The following is a 16,591-nucleotide window of genomic DNA, read 5'->3' as shown; positions in this document are numbered from 1 at the left end:
TCCTAGGGCCTGGGCTAACATGTGTGGGCTATCCCAAAACCCCTAAGGGCAATACTGTCCAGGTATATGGCTGCATTTGGCTTGAGTCAAGATTATCCCACTCAAAGACAAATGGATATTTTGACAAGGAATGAACTGGGATGCAGAGGGAGGCATCCTTGAGATGGAGTATAGAAAACTATTTTGCATCCTCAGGGATTCGGGTTAATAAACGGATTGGCCACAAGGGGATGTATAGGGACCACTGCCTTGTATATTGCTCTAAGGTCTTGACCATCCTATATTCCCCATGTGACTTAACAAATGGCAGGATAGGAGTGGTGCATGGGGACTGGCAGAGCACCAAGAGGCCGTGCTTTACTAATTTATCCACCAGGGGTTGTAAACCTTTCTTTGCTTCCAACTTTATATGATCTTGTCTCTTGGTAGAACAGCAGTTTCTGGCCTGGGGCTAATTCTTACAGGTTGGCCATGTATAGTCTTTTCAGGGATTCCTTTGTCCTATGCTGAAGAGTCCACTGCTTGTAGAATAAGGCCAGGAAGAGAATATTGCTTTTCTGGCTGGTCTGTGTTAGTCAGAGTCAAGATAAAGGGCTGCTCAAGGCCTCCTAATCAGAGTATGGCCCCGAGCGGAGCTCAGAAGTTCCCTCCCAAGGAGAGAGGTAGGACTCTGAGGCACAAGTAGAAAGACATGTGAAATCAACCAGTGCTTGAGTTGGCAAGTGAGAGAAGGCCTGTGAAATTATAGATGTGACACATTCCATCAACACCAGTCACAGCACAGCTTTTAGAGGAGAGAGGTCCAGAGTGAGAAATTAAAACAGAGTAAGTGTTTTCCAGTAGTCATGTATAGATGTGAGAGTTGAACTATAAAGAAAGCTGAGCACCAAAGAATTGATGCTTTTGAACTGTGGTGTTGGAGAAGACTCTTGAGAGTCCCTTGGACCACAAGGAGGTCCAATCAGTCCATCCTAAAGGAGATCAGTCCTGGGTGTTCATTGGAAGGACTAATGTTGAAGCTGAAACTCCAATACTTTGGTCACCTGATGCGAAGAGCTGACTCCTTGGAAAAGACCCTGATGCTGGGAAAGATTGAGGGCAGGAGGAGAAGGGGACAACAGAGGATGAGACGGTTGGATGGCATCACTGATTCGATGGACATGAGTCTGGGTAAACTTCCAGAGTTGGTGATGGACAGGGAGGTCTGGCGTGCTGCAGTTCATGGGGTCACAAAGAGTCAGACACGACTGAGTGACTGAACTGAACTGAAGTGTTTCCTTTATCAATCTAAAAATCCATTTTTTACCTACCACGTCAAGGGCTAGCCGCTGGGGATCCTCAATGGAGATAGATGTCTCATTGAGGATAAGCCGCCAGAATCCCCAGGCTGTCTCCATCATCCAGCATGGCCATCTGGGGCATGGGAGCCCTCTTCCCCTTAAGAAGTGACAACAGTCCCTCTTTCAATGACTTGTTTATTTATAGGCTGGGCATGATCTGGGGCTCTTTTTGGCAATCTCAGACCCAGTAGCCAGTTGACTTGCTTTTGAAGCTTTCCCCCGTGTTGATCTTATCCCCAGATGGATAGATGGACTTCCGAGGCCAACTTGGGTTGTCCTGGGGCCACAAGGCATGGCTGACAGCATCAGCCATGCTCATTGTGCATGAGCCCTGGACCGTCTTTTCTCATGTTGGATTCTCTCTTCCTCCTGAGCTTGGTCTCAATTATTAAATACCACCAAGGACCATATCAAGGAGCCAATGTCAGGAGAGACTTCTGGTTCCCAGATTTTAAATTACAACAGCTGTATAGGGCAGGATTTTGGTAAAGAACCAGGAAAGCCTGAAAACAGGGACTCTCACTGAACTTTCCCATCCTGAGGCAATAAAGATCTAATTGCAGAACGGTATTATAATTTAGGGCCTTCGCTGGTGGCTCAGATGGCAAAGAATCTGCCTGCAATGCACGAGAACCATTACAATTTAGAAACCTGTTTTCAGGCCATTTTTCTCCATGCTCTAACTTATACAAAGGTCAGGCATGCTAGAGTAGAAACTTAAGTTTCTCCTCATTTTTTAAACCCTTTAATTTGAAGAATTTCCCATTTTTAAGGATACACTGCAAAAGTGTTTACTCTGGTTTGGTTGAGTAACCTGCAGCCTAGAAGAAGAGCGTGCTCCTAGAATGGAATCCAGCATCCCAGAAGCATTTACCAGGAGGTTTTAATCTAAAGGGATTCAGGACAACCCCCAAATTCCCTTTGAACCTGATGGGATTTTAAGCATTCTCTACTCTCCTATCAATTATTAATCAGACATCTTTGGGCCCTGTGATACTCTGCGCATGACACCCACCCCAGCATAGCTGGAGAAGGTCTTTCAAACCAAAGTAGGCTGGTTGCCAGGACTTTCCTTAGGAGGGATCCCTCGTCTACAAAGCTTATGTCCTACCCTGGGGTGTATTCCTCACGACTGAGCATTTACAAAGTTTATAATTCAGACTTCTGGGTAGCGGCCAGCCTGATACACTGTCCATAGCAGTGTGGAGGCTGCCAAGATCTGGAGTGAAGGGGGCCCAAGTGATGCAAAGCAGAAATCTCAGAGAAATTGGAGTTGGGCGCTGTGGGAGAAACAGCATGGAGTTTAAGGTTTGAGGGTGGGCAGGCAGAGGAATTCTCATGGTAGATTTCTAGGCATAGAATGATGTGACTAGACAGCAGAAGAACCCAAAATGCTTTGCTTTAGCTTCCTGGCAGCTAAGAGAAAATTGGAATTCATCTGACAATTTTGTCTGACATAGACAGCACTGAGTTTGACAGAGCAGGGACATGGTTTAGGAATAATGTCTAGGAAATCTTTCCCTACAAGGGCATAGAGATAAGAAGTGAGAAAGAGACCTTGTTGTATGAGTAACAGTGAGACATGGAGAGCGAAAGACACTGAGACAATCAGAGTCAGAGAATGCTTTTGGGCTTCTGTGTGGTCAAAATGACCAGAAATCGCATTTTCACCATGTCCCAAAGGATGATGTCATCTGTAACCCAAGCAATATTTAAATCTGCATGGCCTAGGGAATTCCCCTGCCACCCCTGGGCATAATGCTGTGAGCAAACAGAGGTTAGGCCCTGTGGGTCTTGAAAGCCAAGAGGAAAGCGAGAGAAAGAAGGTAAGAGCTAAAGTCAGGGCCCTCACGCCTCAGTGGAGGCAAGGCCAGAGGTTTACTTTGACTTTCCAGATTCCTGGGGTTTCAGGACCAGAAATGATCTTGAGGCCGAGATTGAGTCCAGGTCACGGTGGTCAGAGCACCAGATCATAGCCACTACACCAATGGTTAGTAACAAGGTTCTTCCACTTTGCAGAAAAGAATGGCTTTACCCTGGGCAAAGTAATTGGATGCAATCTCAAAAATGACAGAATGATCTCTGTTTGTTTCCAAGGCAAACCATTTAATATCACAGTAATCCAAGTCTATGCCCCAACCAATTATACTGAAGAAGTTGAAGTTGAATGGTCTTACAAAGACCTACAAGACCTTCTAGAACTAACCACCAAAAAAGATGTCCTTTTCATTACAGAGGACTGGAATGCAAAAGTAGGGAGTCAAGATGTACCTGGAGTAACAGGCAAATTTGGACTTGGAATACAGAATGAAGCAAGGCAAAGGCTAACAGAGTATTGCAAGAGAACACACTGATCATAGCAAACACCGTCTTCCAACAACACAAGAGACGACTCTACACATGGATATCACCAGATGGTCAATACCAAAATCAGACTGATTATATTCTTTGCAGCCAAAGATGGGGAAGTTCTACATAGTCAGCAAAAAGAAGACTGGCAGCTGATTGTGGCTCAGATAATGAACTCCTTATTGCCAAATTCAGGCTTAAATTGAAGGAAATAGGGAAAACCGCTAGACCATTCAGGAATGACCTAAATAAAATCCCTTATGACTATACAGTGGAAATGACAAATAGATTCAAAGGATTAGATCTGATAGAGTGCCTGAACTACGGATGGAGGTTTGTGACATTGTACAAGAGGCAGGGATCAAGACCATCCCCAAGAAACAGAAAAACAAAAAGGCAAAATGGTTGTCTGAGGAGGTCTTACAAACAGCTATGAAAAGAAGAAAAGTGAAATGCAAAGGAGAAAAGAAAAAATACCCGTTTGAATGCAGAGTTCCAAAGAATAAGAAGGAGAGATAAAAAAGCCTTCCTCAGTGATCAATGCAAAGAAATAGAGGAAAACAATAGAAGGGGAAAGACTAGAGATCTCTTCAAGAAAACTAGAGATACCAAGAGAACATTTCATGCAAAGACGGGCTCAATAAAGGACAGAAATAGTATGGACCTAACAGAACAGAAGATATTAAGAGGTGGCAAGACTACACAGAAGAACTATACAAAAAATCTTCATGACCCAGATAATCATGATGGTGTGATCACTCACCTAGAGCCAGACATTCTGGGATGCTAAGTCAAGTGGACCTTAGGAAGCATCACTACAAACAAAGCTGGTGGAGGTGATGGAATTCCAGTTTAGCTATTTCAAATCCTAAAAGATGATGCTGTGAAAATGCTGCACTCAATATGCCAGCAAATGTGGAAAACTCAGCAGTGGCCACAGAACTGGAAATACGTCAATTTCGATTCCAATCCCAAAGAAAGGCAATGCCAAAGAATGCTCAAACTACCGCACAATTGCACTCATCTCACACACTAGCAAAGTAATGGTCAAAATTCTCCAAGCCAGGCTTCAACAGTAAGTGAATCATGAACTTCCAGATATTTTAGCTGGATTTAGAAAAGGCAAAGAAGCCAGAGATCAAATTGCCAACATCTGCTGGATCATCAAAAAAGCAAGAGAGTTCTAGAAAAACATCTATTTCTGCTTTATTGACTATGCCAAAGCCTTTGACTGTGTGGATCACAACAAACTGTGGAAAATTCTGAAAGAGATGGGAATACCAGACCACCTGACCTGCCTCCTGAAAAATCTGTATGCAGGTCAGGAAGCAACAGTTAGAACTGGATATGGAACAACAGACTGTTTCCAGATGGGGAAAGGAGTACGTCAAGGCGGTATATTGTCACCCTGCTGATTTAACTTATATGCAGAGTGCATCATGAGAAATGCTGGACTGGATGAAGCACAAGCTGGAATCCAGATTGCCAGGATTTATATCAATAACCTCAGATATGCAGATGACACCACCCTTATGGCAGAAAGCAAAGAAAAACTAAGGAGTCTCTTGATGAGTGAAAGAGGAGAATGAAAAGCTGGCTTAAAACTCAACATTCAGAAATCTAAGATCATGGCGTCTGGTCCCATCACTTCATGGCAAATAGATGGGGAAACAGTGGAAACAGTGACAGACTTTATTTTGGGGGGCTCATTGCAGATGGTGACTGCAGCCACGAAATTAAAAGATGCTTACTCCTTTGAATAAAAGCTATGACAAACCCAGACAGCATATTAAAAAGCAGAGACATTATTTTGCCAACAAATTTCAGTCTACTCAAAGCTATGGTTTTTCCAGTAGTCATGTATGGATGTGAGAGATGGACTATAAAGAAAGCTGAGCTCCAAAAAATTGATGCTTTTGAACTGTGGTGTTGGAAAAGACTATTTAGACTGCAAGGAGATCAAATGAGTCAATCCTAAAGGAAAGCAACCCTGAATATTCATTGGAAGGACTGAATCTGAAGCTGAAATGCCAATATTTTGGCCATCTGATGTGAAGAACTGACTCATCTGAAAAGACCCTGATCCTGGGAAAGATTGAAAGCATGAAGAGAAGAGGATGACCTAAGATGGGATGGTTGGATGGCATAATCGACTCAATAGACATGAGTTTGAGTAAACTCTGGGAGTTTCTGATGGACAAGGAGGCCTGGTGTGCTGCAGTTCATGGGGTGGCAAAGAGCAGGACACGACTGAGTGACTGAGCTGAACTGAACCCTGGGTGGGGATTGGGGTGTGGGGGCATCTACCAGGATTTTACATAAAAGAAGTAAAATTCAAAGAAGTGGCTAGATTTGGGAAATCAATATACTAGTCTAACAAAGTAAAGGGGATTTGTGCTTCAGGGAAAAATAAATTCTGGGAAAATGACTGGGAAAAAGTAGATAAGGGTTTTTTCAATAAGGTCTATTATGTAAACTTCTCTTGGTGTTGATTATCCTCTTCTGGCTTTGTGGTTAAAAAGTGAGGGGTTGGGGTAGGGAAACATTCACAGAGGAAAGTGTATGCCCTGCTCTGCTTTTAGGCAAATATAGGAGGGCCAGGAACTCTTCCTGAATCTGTTGATCCCAAAAATCTTGCAGCTCAAAATAATCCTTATACTACAGTGACATATTTTGGGATGGCATATCCTGATGCCCTCCACAATCGACTATATACTTTTAACACCCATTTAAAGCACTGATTCTCTGCTTTTTGGTCCCAGGATCCTTTATATTGTTAATATTTATTGAGGATTAATAAACTTTTTTTATGTGGATTATATTTGTCAATATTTAGAGTATATTTATAGTATTAGAAATTTAAAACAAAGATAGATGTTAAGTAATTCACTAAAAATAACAATAAATCTATTATTACTTACATAATATATTTTATGAAAATAACTATATTTTTTGGGGGAAAAAGGTGGTGAGAAGAGGTGCTTTCTTTTACATTTTTAAAAAATTCTTTGATGTTTGGCTTCATGGACAATAACCAGATTCTAACATTTACTTTTGCATTCAAACTGTTATGACATAGGGAAAAAAATACATTGTTTATAATAAACTTGTCCACCTTCTCAAATTCTAATTCTGTGAGTGCTAGTTACCATTCTGTGGTGGTGGTTTAGTCATTAAGTCGTGTCCGACTCTTGTGACCCCATGGACTGTAGCCTTCCAAGCTCCTCTGCCCATGGGATTTCCCAGGCAAGAATCCTGGAGTGGGTTGCCATTTTCTTCTCCAGGGGATCTTCCCAGACTAGGAATCAAACCCATGTCTCCTGTATTGCAGGCAGATTCTTTACTGACTGAGATATGAGGGAAGTCCATTCTGTAGGTAACTGAAAAATGTACAAATGCTCTGTTTTCTGGTAGAGGTTCAAACGTCTTCCCTTGAACTCTGTGGGAAAAAAGGTTTGCCTACATCAGCAATTTATTGCAACATTTCTTTACTCCTACATAAATTTGGGATTTCAAAATTTTTTTTCTTTAAGCCACTTCCCTTATATACCTTGTTCTCTCAGTTTATGAGTAAAATAAAGCTTAAATGCATGATTATTTTATATACAAAGTGAAAGTGTTAGTCGCTCAGTCATGTCTGATTCAGATGTGACCCTATGGACTGTAGCCAGCCAAACTCCTCTGTCTTTGGAATCCTCCAAGTAGAATACTGGAGTGGGTAGCCATTCCTTTCTCCAAGGGATCTTCCCGACCCAGGGATCAAAGCTGGGTTTCTCCCATTGCAGGCAGATGAGCCACCAGGGAAGCCAAAGGAGGGTAATAGTTTTACCTGTTCTTTTAAAAAGTATCTTTCAACAACACTTGTGTAAGATTAGAAAACTCCATTGCATATTCTTGAGAAAAATGAGTGATAAAGAAAAAATAATGACTTGGTATTGTTAAGAAAGTAGTTTTAAACTTTGCAGAGCCCCAGTAATCTGAGAAACTCCCAGAAAATTTCAGAATCATATTTTGAGAAGTACTATTTCATGCATTGGAGAAGGAAATGGCAACCCACTCCAGTGTTCTTGCCTGGAGAATCCCAAGGACAGGGGAGCCTGGTGGGCTGCTGTCTATGGAGTTGCACAGAGTGGGACAAGACTAAAGTGACTTAGCAGCAGCAGCAGCAGCTTCACACGTTTAAGAAGAGTAGTCTCATTCTACACAGTTAATGAAAAGGATTTTTTTTAATCAAGTAACAAAGATGGTCTTGGGAACATAACATAATCTGATAGAAAAATGTAAAGAAACTGAATAATACATTTAGCAAAGAAATGAGAAATTATAAGAGAAAAGGATATTAATATTCAAATATTTTAAGGGCTTAGCATAGAAGACAGACATCTCTCAAGCAAAGGTGGGTTTTCATTCCCTTTCCCTTGAAGTGGAAATTTAATGACTTGCTTCTCATGAATAGATTGACAAAGATGTGAATGACCTTCCACATCTAGGACACCATAGAACTTACCTGATTGTCTCTCTGGACAATCATTCTCAGGACCTAGCCAGCATTTTGCTAGGAAGAAAGCTCAAGTCACATGGAGAGGCCACAAGTAATCTTGGTCACTGGCACAAGTTAAGGTCCAAGTCAAGAGCCAGCATCAACTACCAGACATCTCAGTGAACAATACTTCAGCCATCAGCCTTTGGAAACCCAAACTAAAGCTGAGTAGAGCAGAGACAAGTGGATGATTGCCAAATTTTGACCAACTTGCAAATGCATGATCAAAATATATGTTGTTGTAGCCACTAAGATTTGTGGTGGTTGTTATGAAGCAAGAAATATCCAGAACAAAGAGCAATTATTTCTTGAAGGGTTATCTCTAGATTTTTGCACCAGTTCCATGGAGACCAAATTCGGTTGACTATATAAAGACTTTGATCAGTTCAGTCACTCAATCATGTCCAACTCTTTGCGACCCCTGGACTGCAGCATGCCAGGCCTCCCTGTCAATCACCAACTTATGGAGTTTACTCAAACTCACGTCCATTGAGTCAGTGATGCCATCCAACCATCTTATCCTGTGTCGTCCCCTTCTCTTGCCTTCAATCTTTCCCAGCATCAGGGGCTTTTCAAATGAGTCAGCTCTTCTCAGGTGGCCAAAGTACTGGAGTTTCAGCTTCAGCATAGGTCCTTCCAATGAATATTTAGGACTCATTTCCTTTAGGATGGAGTGGTTGAATCTCCTTGCAGTCCAAGGGACTCTCAAGAGTCTTCTCCAACACCACAGTTCAAAAGCAAAGATTTTTCAGCACTCAGCTTTCTTTATAGTCCAACTCTCATATCCATACATGAGTACTGGAAAAACCATAGCTTTGACTAGACAGATCTTTTTTGGCAAAGTGACATCTCTGCTTTTTAATATGCTGTATAGGTGGGTCATAACTTTTCTTCCAAGGAGCAAGCATCTTTTAATTTCGTGGCTGCAGTCACCATCTGCAGTGAGCCACCAAAAATAAAGTCTATCAACTGTTTCCACTGTTTCCCCATCTATTTGCCATGAAGTGATGGGACCAGATGCCATGATCGTAGATTTCTGAATGTTGAGTTTTAAACCAGCTTTTTCACTCTCCTCTTTCACTTTCATCAAGAGACTCCTTAGTTCTTCTTTGCTTTCTGCCATAAGGGTGGTGTTATTTGCATATCTGAGGTTATTGATGTTAATCCTGGTGATCTGGATTCCAGCTTGTGCTTCATCCAGTCCAGCATTTCTCATGATGTACTCTGCATATAAGTTAAATAAGCAGGGTGACAATATACAGCCTTGATGTACTCCTTTCCCCATCTGGAAACAGTCTGTTGTTCCATATCCAGTTCTAACTGTTGCTTCCTGACCTGCATACAGATTTTTCAGGAGGCAGGTCAGGTGGTCTGGTATTCCCATCTCTTTCAGAATTTTCCACAGTTTGTTGTGATCCACACAGTCAAAGGCTTTGGCATAGTTGATAAAGCAGAAGTAGATGTTTTTCTAGAACTCTCTTGCTTTTTTGATGATCCAGCAGATGTTGGCAATTTGATTTCTGGCTTCTTTGCCTTTTCTAAATCCAGCTTGAACATCTGGGAGTTCATGGTTCACCTACTGTTGAAGCCTGGCTTGGAGAATTTTGACCATTACTCTGCTAGTGTGTGAGATGAGTGCAATTGTGTGATAGTTTGAGCATTCTTTACCATTGTCTTTCTTTGGGACTGGAATTGAGACTGACCTTTTCCAGTCCTGTGGCTGCTGCAGAGTTTTCCTTTGCTGGCATATTGAGTGCAGTACTTTCACAGCATCATCTTTTAGGATTTGAAATAGCTAAACTGGAATTCCATCACCTCCACCAGCTTTGTTTGTGGTGATGCTTCCTAAGGCCCACTTGACTTCACATTCCAGGATATCTGGCTCTAGGTGAGTGATCACACCATCGTGATTATCTCAGTTGTGAAAATCTTTTTTATACAGTTCCATGTATTCTTGCATGGACTTACCTCACAGCTCAGTTGGTAAAGATTCTGCCTGCAGTGCAGGATCCCTGGGTTCGATTCCTGGGTTGGGAAGATCCCCTGGAGAAGGAAATGGCAATCCACTCCAGTATTCTTTCCTGAAAAATCCCATGGACAGAGGAGCCTGGTGGGCTACAGTCCATGGGATCACAAAGAGTTGGACACGACTTAGCAACTAAACCACCAAACCACTATGTATCCTTGCCACCTCTTCTTAATATCTTCTGCTTCTGTTAGGTCCATACTATTTCTGTCCTTTATTGTGTCCATCTTTTTATGAAATGTTCCCTTGGTATCTCTAATTTTCTTGAAGAGATCTCTAGTCTTTCCCATTCTATTGTTTTCTTCTATTTCTTTGCATTGATCACTGAGGAAGGCTTTCTTATCTCTTCTTGCTATTCTTTGATGGTGGAAATCTTTGATAGACTTTGATAGTGAAAATCTATCCAAAAAATACAATCACAGAATGAGCACATTTACTGTTCTTCTTCTTCTTTTTTTTTTTTTTAATTTTCCATATGAGTAAATATAGGGGCTTCCCTTGTAGCTCAGACAGTAAAGCGTCCACCTATAATGTAGGAGACCTGGGTTCAATTCCTGAATCAGGAAGATCCCCTGGAGAAAGAAATGGCAACCCACTCCAGTATTCTTGCCTGGAGAATTTCACGGACAGAGGAGCCTGGTGGGCTATAGTCCATATGGTAGTGAAGAATTGGACACGACTGAGTGACTAACACTAGACATAGCAAGATAAAATGATTTGCTTTTCTTCTCCTTAATGGCTCAGTCAGAACTAGAACCAAGGAAGCCTGAATCTTAATCAGTTTTGTTTTCCACTGCTCCTCTAGGAAAGCCTTGATTTCCCTACTTCCAGAGATCTTCAAAGAGCTTGTCTTTCTACTTGTCAGGAGAGTGATATGAAAGTGGGATGGATCTTTTGAGCAGATGATATAGAAGCACCTTTCAAACACCAAGATATTAAAATTCTATGATTTAAAAAGGGCAGGTGGCATTTCCCTGGTGGTTCATTGGCTAAGAACCTGCCTACCAATGCAGGGGACGTGCGTTCAATTCCTGGTCTCGAGGATTCCATAGGCTGCATGGCGATTAAACCCATGCTCCACATCTAATGGAACCTGTGCTCTAGAGCCCACTGCCACAAATACTGAAGCCCATGCACTGACAGAAGAGAAACCAGCACATGGAGAAGCCCACGCAGCACAACTAGACAGTAGCCCCACTCACTGAAACTAGACAAAGTCCACGTGCAGCAACACAGACAAATATAATAAGATAAATACAAGAAAATACAAGAAAAAAAATTTTTTAAAGGGCATGAGTTTGGCCTATGAGAAATAAGTCTTTTCTTTAGCATATCTCAACGCATTTCTGGGGCTCTCTGTCTCTCAAACTAATAATTCATAATATATTTAAAATCTGAAATACTACAGTATTTTAGTTAATTACCCCTCAAAGAGACTGAGGGCTGCAGCATGCATTTATGTCTTCACAGATTCATGTTTTATACATTTAAGGAACTAAAGCTATTTAATTTCATTTCATCCAACCCAAATTCTTTCAAGTATAGTGTCATCTGATTCAACTTTTATCCTTTTTCTATTTTTCTTGTGCTAATATTTACATGTCAGAGAAAGATAAGAATATTTTGCTATTTTGTTCAATTATACATTAGTAGGAAACATTAAAAACAAAAATATAATCATATGAAGCGGAAGAATTTTTATTACAGGGCTATAGGTGAGCTGGGAATATGTTAATTGTCACTACATGGAATATTTGCCTTCTTTCCCCATGATTATAGCTAAAATATATAAGATTTTTTTTAAAAAATCAAAGCAAAAAGCAAATATTTTTCAAAAGGAAGAACAGTCTAATGTTAATTGCCATTTCTATAAAAAAAATTTGAGGAAAGCAATAGAGAGTAGTGGTTGACAGGTCAGATTTGTAGCCAAAATGCGTAAGTTCCTATCTCAATCTGTGTGTTTCTTCACTATCTTACCTAAGCTGAATCACAAAACATTAATTTCTTCATTTGTAAAGTGGGGATGATCATAATAGTACCAAATTCATTTGATGGTTATAATAGTGAAAGAATTAAAATTCATAACAATACTTAGAACAATGCTTTGTGCCTAATAAGCTTTGTTAATCAATAATATTTTGTGCTCCTCTTTCTTGTGATGATTAATTACAAAGCTCAGTTTTGTAGATTTATATACCTGACATTTGTTTGAAAATTGATGAATAAATGGCTTTAGACTTAACTGAGGCATAACAATAATCTGCCCATTTATTTTTCTTTCTATTTTTAAATCCTCTAAAATTTTGGAACTCAGATGGTTTACCATCACCATAGAACTAGTTAAATTTACTCTAACCTGTCACTTCATTTTGCTCTCATTAAATTTAATTTTTACCTTAGGTTCTTTGCTTTGGAGATCTTGTGAAAGCTTGCCTCATTCTAGGGGTGGAGTGGGGATGGTTCATACAATTCCAAAAGATTTACAATATTACCTTTCACTCCTTTTAAATCCAGCTATATTTAAACCTTTGTGTCATATAAAATAGGCATCAAGATTTATTACTATCCATATAATTAGCCAGTTTTCCCAATGCCAGAGATTAAGCCATCCATGTACAAGATGGTCAGCATCTTTATCATACACCAAGTGCTCATACATTAACTGTTCTATATTAGGACTCTTGAATATAATCCATTGTATATTTCTTTTTCTTTTCCTGTGCCTTACCATACTGTTAACTTTTATAAATAAATAACAATAGTCATTCTTTGCTGAGAAATATGCATCACTTTGGATGGTAATTACAAACTGTAGAGTATAATGAAAAACCTGTTTTAAAACAAAGAAACACAAGTGGAAGAAATCCAGTCACTGAGGAATGAGTAAGTCAGGAAGAATGTGGATGACATTAGTACTCAAATGAAAAGCTTATTAATTCTCAAACTGAAACTATTGTTTGAAGTACATGTCTAATCTTCACGAGGCTGACCGTATGTGACATTCAGACAGCTGTTTCAGCCCATTTATCACCCATTAAAGGTAGTACCTTACATTACCAATGCAAAACTTGATCATTAGCAATACACCCTGAAGCATTAGACATCATAACACAGAAATTGTCAATAGGTCCCAGATGCCTTGGTGTCACCCTGACAGGTGGCATACTTAGAGCGTGCCACCCTCACCTTTCTCAGACTTGGTTGTGGATATGAGATAAGAAAGGGAGTGAATGAAAACTTCGACAAAAAGCACTAAATCACTTAAAAAATGTAAATAACCAAAAGCTGCTTCCCATGTGACACATTTTTGTCCGTGCACTGTTATCTCCAGACAACATTTTGAAAATGTATCCTTTTCTATCTGTTGCTAATATTGTAATCGTTCTTTATCCTGGGATTTTCATAAGGATTCTAGAGGATTTGAGGAAGACCAATTAATCAATGCCAGAGTGGATAATGATTTATGACCAGGGTAAAAATAGGAGTGCATACGTTTCAATGTGGTCCCTTCTCTCTGTTGATCAGAATTTTTTTTTCTTTCTATTGGAATGCCTCCAAACATCTTGCTGGCAAAGAGGGTGTATTTTTTGAGATAGCAAAGTTGTTTATTGAGCCACTGAGTTCAATAAGCATCAGTAACTCCTGCGGTACAAGGAAAATTGGAAAGAAAAGGCTTAGTGTAAATTCTTCAAATATGGAGCAATCCATTAGCTGGTTCAGCAAGTCACAGAATGGACTTTATAATGTGAAACATGGAATCTGGAGTGTGTGTGTGTCTGTGTTTTAAAATATATGGGACAGTCTTTTATGCAAGCATTTTTATTATGCTGCCACATTTATATCCAGGTATTTGGATAGCACTGCTGGCATAGCACTCCCAGCCAAAATAAAAAACAGATATAATTTTTCCTTGAGTTCTACTTTTATCCTTCAAGATGTCTGGTGCAAATATTCAATTAGATTTTATCACCTTTGTTTCCAAATCATAAATTGTTTGACAAATACCATATCATTGATGTGTATCATAGAATAAGACAATATCTTATTTCGTTGATGAGTGATTATAGTATACTACCTTTATACTGCTGAGATTTATGGTACTCCATTCAGCAAGAGCTACTATAGGATGGTGAAATGAACAGTAATAAAGTTGGCAGGCTGAATGCTGCAAAGTGTGTCTAATGTCTGAAAAAGGAGTCTGCTTTTATGCAAATATAAATTGGCTGTGACGCTTGTAATTCTGGAATCCAAACATCGAGTTTGTGTCCTCTGTGTGACCCACTGTGATTTGAAAGGCAGAATGGAGGTAACGGGTGGAGAGGGCGAGGATCGAGAAGGAAAATATTAATGCGCTTTGTAGATAGTTGTTAAAGGTCAGTGCTTATTAAAGAAAAAGACAGGAATAGACTCCCAACAAATTACAATCTTAGTAATAAAAGAGTAAAGGACTGTTGTTACTTTTCTATAGCAACAAGGGTTATCTAATATCCAACACTGCCTTTGGTGTTAAGTAAATAGGAGATTTCATTTTATTAAGTGTTGTGCATACTGTGGTGGTTTAGTGGCTAAGTTGTGTCCTACTGTTGTGACCCCATGGATTGTAGCCCACCAAGCTCCTCTGTCCATGGGATTCTCCAAGCAAAGATACTGGAGTGAGTTAACATTTCCTTCTCCAGTGGATCTTCCCAACCCAGGAATCAAACCTGGGTCTTCTACATTGCAGGCAGATTCTTTACTGACTGAGCTATGAAGGAATCCCTAACAGTATTCCTTTTGTGAAGGAATAACAAACAACAGGCAGGGAGTGGTGCCTGGTAGATCAGACCTACTGAAATCCAATGGTTGGTACCCAAAGTCTGTTTTAAACCATAATAAAGAGTCCCCCATATAGCAGTTAATGTAAGAACTGAGAACTCTCTCTTTATACCACTGCACTGATTACTGACTGCTCTGTCTGATATTCTCCTTCTTCTAAAAGTCTTGCTATCTGTTAATGGTTCTTGCAGTAGTAGCTATGTTTTCATGATTCCATCTCCTAAGCACCATCGTTGGTTCAAGGGTGAGAACCTGACCAAAGCTGGTAAAAATAGAATTCCCTGATGTTGAAGTCACTGGTCCAGGATTGGGAATTCCATCCTATCAGACGAATCAGGATAAGTCTATCTCTCTGAGATTTGAAAACTTAAGATGGAAAATACAGACTCTATTAAAAACCCTGTTCTTCTGCTCTACAAAGGAAGGCCTTATAGCTCTTCTGTATTGAGAAAAATGATTTGAGTAGACAAATGGCCTCTAAGTTGGTCCTTTAAGTCCCGTTTCTAGGGGTTCTTAAGCCTCATCTGCACTCGTAACTTCTTATACATCAGACATTCATCTCTACCTTCTATTCCTTGAGCTAAAACATTTCTTGTTTTACCTAACTAATTCGATTTGGGATTTTGTAATTACAACCAGAAGTACTGATATAATTTCCAAGGAAGATCAATAGTTTTCAGATTGTGAAGAGAAGGAGGGTTACATAATAACTATGGTGTATATAAAAAAAAGTTCTTGTGCAAGATTTGTGTCTAGAACTGACCCCAACTTTTTCTTCATAAAATTATTTATGTAAACTATATTTCAGGGGTTAAATAATGCTGCAGAGCTTTTAATGGTTAAGTGTGACACATATCAGTGGAGACAATTTTATTCATTTTATAATGTGATTACATCAAATAGAGGATATTAAACCATTACTCTTTATTCCAGCTGACCAAAAACTTTGTAAATTTTCTATATGCAAATTAGTACAAACTTAGTTGGATGACCACTGAGTAAAAATATAAATGCAAAATTAAAAATGGAGGGATTTGAGTTGCTTGTTTCCCTTTTTAAATTTTTTAAAAAAATGTTTGGCCAATTCTCCAACTAGGGATCGAACCACAGCCCCTGCATTAGAAGTGCAGAGTCCTAACCACAGGACAAGCAGGGAAGTCCCTCGCGCTGCTTATCTCTTTTGCAGAGCAAGTCCTGTGCTGTTTCCCCCTGCTTTTTGTTGTTGTTGTTATTTAGAATCATTTGCAGCTAACATGCAACAAACACTGAAGATGGAACTCACAAGCAAGTGGAAGAAAGTAACAGTGAAATTCAAACACCACAGAGAGAGAGAGATGAGAGAAGAATACCCACTTATCAGGGTTATGTTGTTAATATAAAAGAATTCATATCCAAGAATGTATCTTTTTGGAATGAGAAGGTCATCACAGTACACTAGATGTAGGTAATGCCTTTCTCCATCCCAGTTCCATTCTTCATATTTGTGCTGATTTGGAATCCTTTATATTTATTCTTGTCTTT

This window comes from Bos javanicus, chromosome 1 (assembly GCF_032452875.1).
Source record: "Bos javanicus breed banteng chromosome 1, ARS-OSU_banteng_1.0, whole genome shotgun sequence".
NCBI classification, from domain to species: Eukaryota; Metazoa; Chordata; class Mammalia; order Artiodactyla; family Bovidae; genus Bos; species Bos javanicus.
The sequence above is the reverse complement of the archived record's forward strand: the minus strand, read 5'-3'. Positions refer to the sequence as shown.